Source organism: Anomalospiza imberbis, chromosome 1 (assembly GCF_031753505.1).
Source record: "Anomalospiza imberbis isolate Cuckoo-Finch-1a 21T00152 chromosome 1, ASM3175350v1, whole genome shotgun sequence".
Taxonomy (NCBI): Eukaryota; Metazoa; Chordata; class Aves; order Passeriformes; family Viduidae; genus Anomalospiza; species Anomalospiza imberbis.
This window is the reverse complement of record NC_089681.1, coordinates 14,631,809-14,638,011: the sequence shown is the minus strand read 5'-3', so window position 1 is coordinate 14,638,011 and position 6,203 is coordinate 14,631,809.

Genomic DNA, 6,203 nt, shown 5'->3' with positions numbered 1-6,203 from the left:
CCATCATCTGTTTCTTTCAATTATGAGAGAAATATCTAATTTTTTCTTGACTAGACCAGCAGATTGGCAGTAAAGCAACATTTAAAGTGCCTGTCTGTAATTACAGGTAACAAAAAACTAATCAACCTTCAAATTACCAACAGACAAATTATCACAGGTGTAATGAAAAGAGAGTTTGGTGTTAGCAAACTCAGCACTCACTCAGGATGAAAGAGAAAATTTTAATTACTACAAGAGTTGAAGAAATCTGGGAAAGAAAGTGATGATGTTTTCCCTGCCTTTTGGCAGACACTCCTCTTCCTGCCTATTAAGGGAAGTATCAAATAGGTACCATGGATCTCAAGAGAATGGCTCACAAAAGAGTTCATTCCATTCATATTTGGCAAACAGGTCTTTGTTTTTTTAGCTAGCCCTATTTATGTTTCAGCTAGCCTTCAGGAAAGCTCTTTTCTGCCAGGCATGAGCCTGAACTATTAACCCATATATTGAATAGTGCTGCACCATTATAAGTTATGACAGAAAATTTGAGGATTTCTGTGTGTCCATGTCACAATGTACCACTGAGTCATGACCATAAAACAGACCAGGTGCTCTTAGAAAATGAAAAAATAATTAGGGCAAGGAAAAACTGGGACCTGTTGTGAACCTCCTGTCTGGTGTCACAGTTCAGAGTGGCCTGTGGGGTGTTACCAGTGACACTACTTCCCTGAAATTATATCACATAATTTACAAAAGCCTTTGGCATATCACACAGCCATTCATTGTAAAAGAAAGTGACATGCCTCTTCTTCAGGTAACTAATTCCCACATTTCCTAACAAGATGTGAGTCATGGCTTCCCCAGCTGAGTGTTTCCACCAAAAGCACTCCAAACCACTGCTCACTCACTCCCACATTCCCCCTCCCCTTCCCCTGTGGTGGACTGGAGGAGAATCGGAGGCACAAAGGGTAAAGGTTGTAGGTTGGGATGAGAACCATTTACTGGAAACAGCAATGAAGTAAGCAAATGAACAGTTACAGCAGCAATACCAATGACTGAGTATACAAGAGGCAAATGTTTGACACGTGAGTGCTCACCCCTGGCAATACCCCACCCTGCTGCCACACTACATGACTCCAAAGTGACCCTTTCCCATCCCTGGGAAATAATAGGAGGTGGTACAGAGTAACCTCCAGGTCCTGGCCATGCCCTCTCCTGGCTGCTGCAAAAATTAACCCTGTTCTGGCCCAAACCAGGAGAATGTGTTAAATCATCCTCTTTTACACACCTGGCAATGCTTACAGCAGAACTGAGAACAAAGAGTCAGGTCTTTCTGCAATCTCTCTATTTTTGTCCAACCAACTGAATTAAACTCTTACCTCTTGGCAAAAGCAACGGTTGCACTTCAAAATGCATGCTCCAGTGCTCCAAAAACCAACTTCAATTCTGCTCCTGGCCCTAACAGTGCTTACCATGCAGAACTAGACATAATGTTTTCCCACTCCACAGTTCTCTCTCCAACAGCTGTAGGGCTCCCTTTACTAACAGGTTTGTTAGAACAAAATAAATTATGTGATACCAAGTGGTACTAACTTTCCAGACTGATAGATGGAAGGACCATTGTGTTATTAAGGTTTAAATAGGCCTTGCTTTTTAGGAAATTCAGTTTTATTAGAAATAGGTTCACATTAGTTTTCTCCTTTATCATTCTAAGGAGATTAAATTTTTTTATTGGGGCTTTTGACTACAGATAACACCTAACTACGTGGTGATGGATTGATGTATTAAGCTGGCATTTGTTACCTGGTAGGGGGAACAAGAAATTATTCTGCTTAGTGGAAGATCTTACTCAGGTAAAGCTCCCACTGAAATCAGATGAAGTATTAAAACAAAACACCCGCTAGGAATTTCATGAGTATCTCATTATTTATCAGCTTGAAAGAGCTGAGGCTATAGCAGTGATATTCAGTACAGTGGTAAAGATAATTCTTGCCCTTCACAGCTGAAACTCCAGAAGATAAGACACAAATAAATCAAAGCACAGTAAGAAATTCTAAATGACGAAGTTAACTTGTATTTCAGCCAGTTTCTCTGCTGGTATAATTTAGCATAGTTGCCTCCTTCCAAAGGCAACCCAGCTGTGCTTGTCAGGTAACCTGAGTATTCTTCTCATTACTTAGAGAGGACAAGTTAATAGTGTGGCCTTCATGTAAAAGAAAATGTCTTTCCAAGTGTTTGGAATAAAATGAGGACATAGACCTGAATATAATAGGGAATTCTGAGGAAGAGTTTTGTGGTCAAGGACAGTGTAAAAGATAACGTGCATGACAGAAACATCCATATAGGACATAGATTCAGTTCTGAGATTAAGGTTGAGGTAGGGAAAAAGACCAGAATTTTAAGAGCAAGAGTGGATTTTGTAAAGGATTTAAACAGGCAAGTGATATGGTCCACTAAGAAAGTTATGCTGAGTACTACAGCTGGGAGAAGTCTGGATGGAAACAACAAAAGCAGGGCTGGAAAAAGAAGATTCAGCAGTCAGCACCAGAATTGCTGAGGCTATCAGGCAAATTAATTGAAAGTGGGAAAGTGTTTCATTATATTTTGGAGAAAGGAGCAGTGAAATATAGGGATGTCAGGAAAGAAGGAGTTCATATGGAATAATGATCTGTAATGAAAGAGAATGGGGAGAAAGTGGTAAAAAAGTTTCAAGAAGGAGGTGAGGCAGCAGCTTCCATCCACAGCAGTGTAACCTGGGTATGTGAGTGGCAAAGGTCAGGGCAGGATTAGGGAGGCAGAGGAGAGCTCTGGGTTTGTTAGCAGCAGTAAATGTATTTCAAGCAAAAACAATTTAACAATATGCCTTTAGCTAAAGCTAGAGACCTAAGGGAATTCTAGCTAAATATGATAGATTGAAGATGAATTTGGAGAAAATATTTACTTGTAGTTATAAATATTGCTATAAGGAGCTGAATTTTTAATGTTCCTCCTATGCATATGAATGTTAAATGTATGCTTGTTCTTCATTCCTGTCTAGTCTGATCCTCAGAGATATGATCTTGGTACAAGGTTGTCTTCAGAATACTGTCTGGCTGACTGGGGAGGATTTCTTTAGAAATGCTACTGAGATATGCAGAGGTCAGAAACAATTTCTAGACTTGTCTGCTTTTATTAACTTTACATTTTTGATTGTCAGAAGAATAACTACACAAAAACTGAACAAAAATTGCTATGTCTAAATTATTCTTGGAACCATTGTAAAATGGAAAAGTGTTTCTCATGTAAGTGGTCTGTTTTCCATGCCTGACTGTTTTCTGATGGAGTTCAATTCATATGGGCAAGCATAGACTTTACTAGGTAGCTCAAGCTGAAATTCTATGAACATATGTACACTCATTTTCCTCTAAGTTTTAAAGTAGTCATTATGCAGCTTGGAAATTATGTATTTCTCTGATCCCCTAAAAGTACTCTCTCTTCTTCACTTTCCACAAAGATAAGGAGTTTGTAGAAACTCAAGACATTTCGGAGTAGAAATCTTGAAATAGTCAAATGCAAAGCTAAATTTCCCCATTCAGCAGTGAAAAAAAGCTAAAGTGCCAATAGTGCGCTGAGATGACCACCAAACACTGACAGAAGTATTTATAATTATTCAGATTGGGAGCAGTTAAGGAACAAATCTATTTTATCACCAATAGAAAAGTGTCTTACTGCAACATAGACATAGTTCTGTGTTCTCCTGAGATGTCATTATGAGAACTGTGTATGAAATCAAGGATTATATTGTCAACTTAGTGTGAGAAATCACAACAGTAATTTGTCATCTCCAGAGGAAGGCAAACAGATATCACTGTCCATGGCAGCAAATGGTGGTGTAAGGAACAAGAACTGTGCAGGTCTGCAATATGTCTCTTTCCAAAGTCAAGAGGTTATATCAATTTTATCTTGGAGCATTTTCTCCTCTGTTGTAACAGCTAGCATGCTTCAACACACATTCCCCAGTGCCTTCCCCTCAGCCACAGCAGATACATTCTCCTTCCTTTTCCACTCCCTTTGACTACTGCTTCCTTCTTCTTTGCTCTTCTATTTTTGCCCATTTCTCTTTTTTCATCAATGCCTCTATTACCCACCTGTTCAAATTTCGATGCCAACATCTACTTGGAGCATATCTTTTCTAATTACAACTCTTCCCATTCCTCTTCAAGCTGTGTGGTTAGATAAAAGCTCCTCAGAAAGAAACTGCTTTTTTGCTCCATGTTTGTTGAAAATGTGGCATAATGACGTTATCTTTTTTTCACAACAGGAACTTAATAAAAACAAAGAGCAACAGCCATTCCAGACATCACATATTAGCACATGTCCAGTAATACTGCTATATACTTACTTTGTACTAAAGTTATTTAGAATGTTCTTAGCAAAAAATTTATCTGAACCCTCTCCAGCTTAAGGTACTCTTTCATGTTCTCAAGCTTTCTGATAATCTCTTCCAGCTAAAAAAAAAATCCTTTCTTACTTGAGTACACACAGTTCAAGCAAGAAAGAAATTACAGACTTCCAGTTGCTTAACTGCCTCCTTTGACTTCTCTCTGCTTGGACTTTGTGTCAGACATTCAGTGTCTAGCAAGAGTGCACTGCAGCAAAGGAAGTTTTGGACAGCAGCCCGGTGAGAACAGTCTGGAACAGAAGCACAACAGAGGGTTTTTAACATGGTTGCTGGTGCACATTCAGGATTTTCCATCCCAGGTGCTATGTTGATGAGAGACATGTCTGCTTTTCACTACAGTCTTGGGGATGGACTTTCAATTTTTGAAACAAAGATGAAAAGAAATGAATGAACAGAAGCTAGAAGGGTTGTATTGTGAAACATTCCTGGTGGCAGCAGAGACATTTTACCCCATGGCTTGCAGTCTAACAGCAGGGCTCTCTAGCTTTGCCTCCCAAACTGCCAGCTGTGCTGTCTCTCCTGCCACACACACAAAAACTGCCGTGGCACGCAGTGAAAGGTGTCCTGCTGGGACACATGCCATGTGACTCCTTGCACGCTACAGCTACGAGCTTCTCACCTCCCGGGACTCCTTGTGAATTGCAAGGGCAGAACCATCACCCAGGCTTTGGTGAAGCACTGACTTCTTTTTTCCTACTGTGTCATTATATTCTGCACTAATTTTTTTCTTGGAGACTGAAGCTGACTGGAACAGTTCATGTACCTTCTGTGTAAATAAGAAAGAGCTGGAATTCATTAATCATGGCACAACCTGCTAATCCACAAAGAGGCACCAGGCACTCTGGGCTAGCTCCTGGTCTAGGCAGTAATTCTGATATCAAAATGCTTGGAAACAGTGTGCTTCCCAGCAGCAGCCTGCAACCTGGGTTTTTAACTTTTGGCTCCTGCCCTGCTTTCTCATTTGCTGACAGGCAAGCATTAGCAGTGCTTTGAAAGACATGCTGTGCTTTGAAGGATGCGGTGCACTTTGAAGGAGCAGCACAAACTGCCGATGAGCTGAGGACATTGCATCCAGCTCTTCTCTACCATACAGACATTTGCAGAAGCAAATCCTTTGTAGGATAGAAGAAAAAATTATAAGGGTATAAACGGGGAACCCCATGGGCTGCAATGTTATCACAGTACCATGCACCTGGGAAATGGCTGGGAATGAGCTGCAGAGATGTACTCTGCCTGCAAAGGTGCACACTGCCCCTCAATATGCATGAGCAGCAGCAACAATTCCACAGGAGTGCCGACAGGAGAAGAGTCTGAATGTGAAATGAAATTTAAAAACTCCCTTTGCCCTTTAAACTACACTTCCAGAATTAAATGCAGAATCAGGGAGCATAAAAATGTTCTCTTAAAAAGAATAGTTTCGACTTTCTCTGAGTACTTTCTACACTCTGAGTGTTTTCAAGAATTGATCAGGCACACTCATTTCTATGGTGTATTAGCAGAAAATAGCTGGTCATCCATTAGTCCCCTGCCGAGTTTCAATTGCAAAGATATGACTGAAAGCTGGTATTAACTGTGACAGAGGCTTAAGAGTCATATAGACTTCAATATTGTATAAAAGACGTGAGTCAATAAGGCTTTTCAACAGTAGTTTAATGTCATTAATTTGTATTCTCCTAGCACACAGAGTTTGTAGCAGGCACAGCTCAGGTTTTTATGGTCAGAGATGGGCTCTGCCCTACCAGGGCTGGAGACCAGGGAAAGGAGAGGGAACATGATGAAGGAA